Genomic DNA, 9,720 nt, shown 5'->3' on the forward strand with positions numbered 1-9,720 from the left:
CAACCCTATCACACCCAAACTTCTCCGTCAGAGCTCAAAACACACCCTCGCTTCCTTTTGTTAGAATTTATTATATAGTATCGTACCCCCATGAATAATGCCAAATACCATTTTAACTGATATCCCTTCCAGAACTTCTTATAAGCAATAGTAGAGACCGATTTGAATGTGACTTCTACTTTCCAACGCTCGGAAGTTGTCCAATAGCAAAAGAAGGGCAGAAGCTAAAACAATGGCAAGATACATGAAGTGACCCAAAGCTTATTCAGAATGAAAACCCAGGTCCTAAATAAGAACTACACCCTGACTTTCCAGCACTATCGCACAAAGGTCAAGAATAAATTTCTGGGGTCAACCATTTTGGGCTCCCTCCGTTGCAGCAGGAAGTTCGTATCCCCGCCCCTCCACAAATTTTGTTTTCTTCCCCTCCCCAAAAGAGTAAGTTTCTTATGGAACTCAAAATGCAATCCATGCCCAGTGATCACCAACTTCACCCCAAATCCGAGAGAGACAGAGCCCACGCAGGTTACAGCGGAAGGGGAGCCCTGGCACAGGTGGTCCAAAGGAGGATCCCCGTGGGGGTCAAAATCATGCGCTAAATAAGAATGGTTCCCCACCCTGGCTGCACAACCAAACACCTGGTACGCTTTAGCTCAGATTTCACACACCACAGCTTCTGATTTATTGGCTTCGCTGGGTTAGCGTAGGGCACCTGTAATTTTTTTTTTTTTTTAAAGGCGTCCCAGGTGATTCTAATGTGCAACCAACTGACAACCACCGTGGGAGAAGCTGAGTCAGACCGACACGGCCCCAGCCTCTCGGCAGCAGAAAAATTACCCAACGACCCCGGGGTCGCGGCAAGAACCCATATTCGCTCCAGCTCGTCCCAAGCAAACTTAAAACAGCAATATCTCAACAGGGAGACTGCGCCTCCACCGCAGCGTTTCGCTTCTCCCCGCTCCCGAGTCTACGGGAAGAACGCAGCAGGGTGAGGACCCCGTTTTAAGAAGGGGCCGCCCCGCGCTTTCCCAACAGTTCGCCGCCCCGGCTGCGTCCCTCTCCGACAACTAAAAACACCCAGCGGGCTACTCACCGCTTCGCGCTTCCTCTCTTCACCTTCCCAGCCTCCGAGAACCCTCTACTTCCGCTTAGTCAGGTACACTTCCGTCGGCGCCGACCAATGGCGTCGCTTTTTGCAGGGCATCCCGGGAAATGTAGTGGAACGGCGCTGTGTAACGTCATTGTACGGCCCGGGAGTACCAGTGGCGGTGGCCATCTTGTGTTACGGCAAGACTCCGCGTTAGCGCATGGGGGGCGGGGGGGAAAGGCGTTTCTCTTCTTCCTTTGCTCCGACTGCTCTCATGCCGGCAATGTATAGCAGAAACCTTATCCAAAAGTGAAGTTTTCCCTCTAATGGTCTTTGAAGTGTGCTTTCAAGGCCCCTCTATATCAAAAACGGTTTTCATAATAATAATAATACTGCCATTTGCCTTTTCCATAGTCCTCTCGTGACTGTACAGTGTTTTCCAGAGGCTCCATGGACTGGATGCAGACCGAGCTATGAGAATCCAGCTGTCTTCTATTAAGCCAAGGATTTTCAAGCATGTAAAACAATGAGACTCTTTTCACTACATGTGTTTTGCTTTGGAAAATAGTTATTTATAAAAAGATTATTTACATTAGCATATAATGGGTGTAGTGTTAACTTTAAAAAAATGTTAGCATTTATTAACTCATTTAAGTTTTAATTTCTAATACAGCAAACACTGCTAGGCATAACCCACATAAAAGCTTTCTGTGCTCCTCAATAATATTTAAGAGTGTGATGAGGTCCTGGAACCAAATGGGAACTGTGGACCTAGACATTCACTCAAAGAAATGTTTGTTTGACACCGGGCCTTGTGCTGGGAATTCAGAGCTGAGATATCCTTAAGGTAGCCAGACAGGTAACCAGCAATGACAGGCGAGAATTAAGTACGTTTCTGTAATTCATTGCAAAGAGCTGAAGGGGCTTTTTCAGGAAGAAAGCAAACTTGTTTTTTGATTTTATATCTAAATGTGGTTATTCAGACAGTTCTATTTTTTGTGTAAGTCAAAAGCTTTAATGTACTAAACGTAAACATTAAAAATGTATTAAAGATTTGAAACTAATAATTTTTTTTCAATGTAATAGGAGCTTCACAAATATGTGGTTAGACCTCTTATGACTTATAAGTCGTGCTGTTGATTAAATGTTGGTGACTTTAGGAGCACAATAAATAATATCCAAAAGTTCATCCATGTTTCCAGAGAGGCGGAAGAGGCTGGCCCAAGAAGAAGGTGGAACCTATCTGACTTTTGGATTCCCTAGCACATCGTACCCACAGCTGTTCCCAGGGGCTGGGCAGTGAGACACACACACTGTGTCCCCCTGTCTTGAACAGGATGGGTGACTTGCCCAGAAACTTCAACAGAAACAGATACCAGGAAACAGAACAGAAACAGAAAGCAAGTGTGCACAATACAGCTGGAGAGCTCAGAAGGCAGAGAGAGGGGAGTGTGGATCCAAGAAACACCCAAACGCCACGAGAAAGTAGTGAGCGCAAAGAGCTGTGGGTACCAGCACCTGGCTCACCGGCCTCTGGGCTGCTGGGGTTCATCTTCTTTGGGTCCCTTTGCAGGTGCCATGGAATGCCAAAGGTTCAGAAACAGCCGCAGTAAAACCCTGAACCACAGAAGTAGTAATTGGTAAAAACTCACCGTGCACCCACCAGAGCACTCAAACCAAAACACAGGCTGAGGCGCAGGGAGGGCCCCTGCTTACAAAGCAGCTTATATAGCGAAGGAGGAAGCAGCGGCTGTTTGTTCTCCGCAGCGATTGGCAATGAGCTAAACTAATGACTAAACTGGTTTTATCTGCTCAGGGAACCCGCAAGGCTGGTCTCCATTTGCTTTTCACGTTAACAATAAGTAGCAGAATACTGCTAAAGTATAGACCCGTGGTCGGCAAACTGCTGCTCGCGAGCCACATGCAGCTCTTTGGCTCCTTGAGTGTGGCTCTTCCACAAAATACCACGACCTGGGCGAGTCTATTTTGAAGAAGTGGCGTTAGAAGAAGTTTGAGTTAAAAAAAACTTGGCTCTCAAAAGAAATTTCCATCGTTGTACTGTTGATACTTGGCTCTGTTGACTAATGAGTTTGCCGACCACTATACTATATAGACCATAAAGCAAGACACAGACTTTTACAGATGGAAGCCCAGAGATTTCGTCTCTTAGCACTCACGGCCGCTCTACAAGGAAGAAAGGTCTCTCATGGAGAGGGTGGCTCTGTGGTTATTGCCCAGGGTAGAGACCACGTGTGTCTTGTTTACAGTTGCAAGTGAACTACCTCTTAGCACATGGATGGGTGATCTTTAGGGAATTATGGCCCAAACCCTGGCCATTCAGTGCTCTCGTGAGTTGCATAGATTTCGAGACTTCTGGAATGACCTTATAGGATTCTTGTAAATGGTGTCATGGCTTATCTAAAACACAGAAAGGAACATGCTTAAAAAAGAAAAAATGCCTCCCTATTAACACCACTCAGTAAGTGCTCAATAAACGTTTGCTGTCGTTGTAATCTTTATTACTCACGAAGGCCTCCATTACAGTACTACCATCATTCTGACCAATTATTAATAGGTAGGAATTTAATTATTATTAGTGCTACTAATGATAATTAACAATATTATTAACAGTGATATATTTGTGCAACTTTCATTCACATCCCCATAGACAGGAGACTGAGCACCTAAGTGTGTGGAAAGGAGGGGGAAGCTGAACATGAATGAATAAGTAAGGAATGAATGCTAGGCATCATATTAGACCCTGTGGAGGGTACAGCAGTAAATCCGGAGAGTAGTGAAGGAGCCATTTTCTCTTTGCTTTTCTTTCTGGGGGAGCAGCAGGTAATTTCTTAAAAAAAAATAAAAATAAAAAATAAATAAATATATACACACACACACACACACAGAGAGAGAGAGAGAGAGAGAGAGAGAGAGAGAGAGAGAGAGGAAGAGAGAGGAATAGAGAGTTAGAAACATTGATGAGAGAGAAACATCAATCAGCCACATCCTCCTACCAGGGATGTGCCTGCACCCAAGGTACATGCCCTTGACCGAAATCAAACCTGGGACCCTTATTTTTTATTTTTTAATTTAAAAAAAAATATTTTATTGATTTTTTTATAGAGAGGAAGAGAGAGAGGGATAGAAGGCTAGAAACATCGATGAGAGAGAAACATCTACCAGCTGCCTCTTGCACACCCCTCACTGGGGATGTGCCCTTGACCGGAATCGAACCTGGGACCTTTCAGTCCGCAGGCCGATGCTCTATCCACTGAGCCGAACCGGTCAGGGCCAGCAGGTGATTTCTTATTGTTACAATCAGTAAGGAGCTGCCCACCCGGTCTGTGGTCGGCTCTCCCGGGAGCAGGGCAGGGACTAGGGAGAGGTGAGCAGGTGACAGCCTGGTGGGAAGTGGTGGAGGATACAAGGTGGCCCTCTGGGTCACGGCAGGACAGCGGGCTTGCTGCCCAGGATGGGGGTTAAGAGTGAAGGCAGTCAGACGGTCTGAGTTTGCCCTGCTTTTAGCAGCTGTGTGATCTGGTCTCGGACAGGTCACTGAACCTTGATGTCTCCTTTGTAAAGTTTCATGAGGCTTAAGTGGGATAATGCACCTGAACTTGTCACTCTCTTTAACTGGGAAGAAATTGCTTTGCAGGGAATGTGCAGGCAGAGATGGAGATCACTCCTGCCTCCCCAGTGACTTATTACACCCACACTGTGCTAAACTTTTGGGAGGTTCTGTGCTTTTATGCTCCCTGGATATTTAATAAATCTTTGCTACACTGGCTCAGTCCTTTCTGTGCCCAAAGTGGATATATTAATTCCACAAGGCTTACTGAGCCTGGCTTTGGGAATACAGGTTTATACTCTGGGACCATTCTTCATCTTCCCCCAGAGTTGGGGTACCTGAACTTGCCACAGCAGGTCCAACATCCAACAGTCAGGGATGCCAAAAGGTTCCTGAGGGTGAGATGAATATAAAATACATAATTTAGATGTAGAGCCTATATAGTGTTTCTCAGAGATGCTATTGCTCTTTATTCTTTCCCAGTTCCAATCCTCAAACTGAGATTTCTCACAGGAGACACAATCAAGAGTTAACATTCTGAGTATTTAAATATCTATGTTTCTGTTTTCTCTGAGATCAGCATGTTCACTAGCAGTAAGATATGAGCCATAGATCTAATTTCAAGTCTTTAGTAGCACCATTAAAAACAGTAAGAGAAGAAAAATTAATTTACATGATATTTTAGTTAACCCAATATGTGCAAAATATTATCACTTAAACATGTAATCAATACGACAGTTAATAGAATATTTTACATTCTCTTTTTCGTACTAAGTTGTTGGGATCACGTGTGCTTTTACTGTTAAAGCACATCTCAATCTGGACATTAAGTTTCCATTGAAAATATTTAAATCTACATTCAGATTTCATAACATTTATAATTAGAAAATTTCATAACATTTATAATTAGATTCATATATCCAAGTTTCAAAAAAATGTACTTCCAAATGACTGAATCAAATATTAGTTTTTAAACGTGTTTAATTTATTTTAAAAATATTTTTAATTGAATTTTAGAGAGAGAAACATTGATGCAAAAGTGAAACATCAATTGATGCCTCTTGCACGCCCCCTACTGGAGATGGAATCTGCAACACAGGCGTGTGCCCTGATTGGAATCGAACAGGAAACCTTTCCGTGCACAAGAGGATGCCCAACCAACCGAGCCACACCAGCCAGGGCTAACTATAAGTGTAATTTAATTAAAATTAAATAAATGAGAAGTTTAAGTCCATGGTTGCACTAGCCACATGTTAAATGCCCAATCACTGCATAAAGCTGGTGTCTACTGCATTAGACGGCACAGACTTAGACTTTCTGGAGCAACAGCTGATGAACATTCCTAGAGAAGTACTGTGTGTCAGGGGCCGTGCTCATTATGTAAAGGGTGTGCTCACTATTGTAACTCTTACCCACAATAACCCTGGCCTCCCCGCTTTCACCCTTGCTTCCTCTCATCCCTTCACCATTCTGTAACCAGCCCGATCCCTTAACAACACAAATACCAAACAAGTCTTAACCATTTTCATTGACTTCCCGCTCTGATTGGAATAAAATCTAAAATTCCTTATCACGACCCCTATGGCAATCTGGTCTCTGCTTACCTCTCTGACCTCACCTCGTACCCCTTTCCCTCTTGGACACGATGCTCCTCTTTGTTCCTGAAACACAATCTCTTCTCCACCTCCAGACCTTGTGCTCAGTGTTTCCTCTCCTGCTGCTGTGAGCAGCTCTTCCCACGGTATGCTCATTCTCGTTCTTCAGATCTCACCTTAGTATCATTTATGCAGCCCACTCTGTTATGTCACCCTGTCCATTTCCTCCGTGTCTGTTATCACGTCGGTAACAATCTGGAGTATTTCTTAACTTGATTATTATAATTCCCTCTACTAGGCTGTAAGAGCCACAAGGATCCAGAGCTTGTCTTGCTTCCTTTCTTTGAAATTCCTAGAGCCTGGCACACAATGAATATTCAAATGTTGTATAAATGGGTGCCATTGTTGGGTGCTATTATTACAAATTATAAGGTGGAGGCTCAGAGAGGTTAAACGTTTTCTCCAAGGTCACACAGCTAATAGAACAGACCAAGGACATAATGCCAGGTCTTACCACAAAGTATGCTTTTTCTAAAGAACAAAAGAGGTGGCAGATAGAATAACCTTAACTGCAAGAAGGAGAAGTGGCCTTTGAAAGTGATCTATAGCTATACAAATGTATATGGATATACAATTGGCAGGAAAATCCAGCAGCTTGTCAGTGTCAGGCAAGTGGCTCAGAGCTGTGTAAAAGATGCGACCTTTGATGCCGGTGACGGATGGGTAAAGGTACCATACACATGGAGACTGACAATCTTGGAGGCAGTCAGCCAAAAGCCTGCCAAGGAAAGCATCCTGCACCCACCAGCCCGACTGCCCAACCCAACACCCGCCCCCCCCCCCCCCCCCCTCACAGACTAAGGAAATCGTGCCCCAGCCACAAATGGAATGACTGAGCTTGGCCCGCCCCCCCCCCCCATGTTTTTTTTTTTTTTTTTTTAAATCAATCTTTATTGTTCATATTATTACAAAGGTTCCTCATTTCTTCCCCCCTCCACCAGGTTCCCACCCCACCCTCTGCCCCCTCCCCATCCCCCATTGTCCTCATCCATAGGTGCACAGTTTATGTTCAGTCTCTTCCTCCCTCCCTTTCCCCGATAGTAAATCCCTTTTCAGATAGTAAATCTGTTACTTAGCATTTTCTCATATCAATAATACCTCCACATGCCCAAGGATACACTTCACACAAAAGACATTTTCAAATAGGTCAACCAGCCTCATCCAGGCCCCACCCAAGGCACTCACAGATCAACACCCCAGCGCTATACTAACTCAACACATCCAGATCTAAGCCTTCATCACTTGATTCAGCAGACCCTCAAGTTCCCGCAAAAGTTTCCAGCCATGTCTGAGAGGCAGCCGTGGGCAGGGACAGGCGAGGAGCGAGCTGTTTTGGGCCTGGCTGCTCCGGGCCTGGCCTCTGTTGCTCTGGTTCGTTCCACAACCAGCTGCTCCGGGTCTGGTCACTGCCGCTCCCGACCTAGTTGCTCTGGACTTGGCTGTTGCTGCTACAGGCCTGGCCGCACCCGACCCGGCTGCTCTGGGCCCGGTTGCTCCGGTCCCGGCCGCTCCGGGCCTGGCCGCTCCCAGCCTGTCAGCCGCTGCTCCGGGCCTGGCTGCTCCCAGCCTGGCAGCCACTGCTCCTGGCCTGGCCGCACCAGACCCGGCTGCTCCGGACCTGGCCGCTCCCAGCCTGGCAGCTGCTGCTCCGGGCCTGGCCGCTCCCAGCCTGGCAGCCGCTGCTCCTGGCCTGGCCGCACCAGACCCGGCTGCTCCGGGCCTGGCCGCTCCCAGCCTGGCAGCTGCTGCTCCGGGCCTGGCCGCACCAGACCCGGCTGCTCCGGGCCTGGCCGCTCCCAGCCTGGCAGTCGCTGCTCCGGGCCTGGCCGCACCAGACCCGTCTGCTCCGGGCCTGGCCGCACCAGACCCGGCTGCTCTGGGCCTGGCCGCTCCCAGCCTGGCAGCCGCTGCTCCGGGCCTGGCCGCACCAGGCCCAGCTGCTCCGGGCCTGGCCGCACCAGTCCCGGCTGCTCCGGGCCTGGCCGCTCCCAGCCTGGCAGCCGCTTCTCCAGGCCTGGCCACTCCCAGCCTGGCAGCCGCTGCTCCGGGCCTGGTCGCACCAGGCCCAGCTGCTCCGGGCCTGGCCGCACCAGTCCCGGCTGCTCCAGGCCTGGCCGCTCCCAGCCTGGCAGCCGCTGCTCCTGGCCTGGCCGCACCAGACCCGGCTGCTCCGGGCCTGGCCGCTCCCAGCCTGGCAGCCGCTGCTCCGGGCCTGGCCGCACCAGACCCGGCTGCTCCGGGCCTGGCCGCTCCCAGCCTGGCAGCCGCTGCTCCGGGCCTGGCCGCACCAGACCCGGCTGCTCCGGGCCTGGCCGCTCCCAGCCTGGCAGCTGCTGCTCCTGGCCTGGCCGCACCAGACCCGGCTGCTCCGGGCCTGGCCGCTCCCAGCCTGGCAGCTGTTGCTCTGGGCCTGGCCGCTCCCAGCCTGGCAGCCGCTGCTCCGGGCCTGGCCACACCAGACCCGGCTGCTCCGGACCTGGCTGCTCCCAGCCTGGCAGCTGCTGCTCCGGGCCTGGCCGCTCCTAGCCTGGCAGCCGCTGCTCCAGGCCTGGCCACACCAGACCCAGCTGCTCCGGGCCTGGCCACTCCCAGCCTGGCCGCCGCTGCTCCGGGCCTGGCCGCACCCGACCCGGCTGCTCCGAGCCTGGCCGCTCCCAGCCTGGATGCTCCGTGCTTGGCTACTGCTGTTCTGGGCCTGGCTGCTCCCAACCCGGCTGCTCTGGACCGGGCTTCTCCGGGCCCAGCCACTCAGTGTCTGGGTGTTCCTGGACTGGCCACCCTGGGCTTGGCCGCCTCTGCCTCAGGCCTGGCTGCCACTGCCCCAGGTCTGGCTGCTCCAGTGCTGGCCGTTGATGCTCTTGTTCTGGCTGCTGCTGCTCTGGGGCCTGGCCACTGCTGCTCCGGGCCCAGCTGCCACTGCCTTGTGCCTGGCCACTCTAGGCCTGGTCGCCGCTGTTCCAACATTCTGTCCCTTTTCTCTCTTTTTTTTTTTTTTTCTTTTTTAAAAAAAAACAAAACGCATTTATGTTGCAATGTTGGCTGGTGCGTTGAGTTCTGACTTAGTCTTTGATTTTTCAAGATCTTCTTTGTATTCTTTCTTAAGTAATTTTACTATCATTTGCTCTCACTTGATTTCTTCACATTGAGAACTTCTTTGGTTTCTTCCTCCTTGTCCTGGGAGCTCAGCAGGTTGGCCTGTGGCACCCCTTTGTTCTCCGCGGGCTCCCACTCTGCTCCAGCCTGTTGCCGGGGTCGGCGCCGCCCAGGAAGCAGCCCCCGTCCTTGGCTCCGTTGCCAGCGCTCAGCAGTCGAAGGCTCAGGGGCACCCCCCCCACTGGGGGCCCCGTCGCCCGGCTCCTTGCTGGCGCCCGGCTGGCCGGTGTCCGGCTGGCCGGTGTCCGGCAGGGGCT

The 9,720-nt window shown here is 50.0% G+C and overlaps 1 protein-coding gene across 3 annotated transcripts in view; it reads right to left on the reverse strand.

Annotated features, from left to right (window-relative positions):
- The window catches only part of TTC1 (tetratricopeptide repeat domain 1), a 29,501-nt gene extending 28,009 nt beyond the window's left edge, over nucleotides 1-1,492 (reverse strand). The window contains exon 1 of one of the 3 annotated variants that reach the window (XM_084884136.1): nucleotides 1,094-1,492. The gene's annotated coding sequence lies outside the window, so the exon portion shown is untranslated. Of the gene's footprint in view, nucleotides 1-108; nucleotides 963-1,093 lie in introns of those variants that run through there. The other 2 variants (XM_084884137.1, XM_084884138.1) reach the window with 2 other exon arrangements.
- Between the last annotated feature and the right edge of the window lie 8,228 nt (nucleotides 1,493-9,720).

The sequence above is a fragment of the Pipistrellus hanaki genome (assembly GCF_964339955.1).
Source record: "Pipistrellus hanaki genome assembly, chromosome: 5".
Classification (NCBI taxonomy): domain Eukaryota; kingdom Metazoa; phylum Chordata; class Mammalia; order Chiroptera; family Vespertilionidae; genus Pipistrellus; species Pipistrellus hanaki.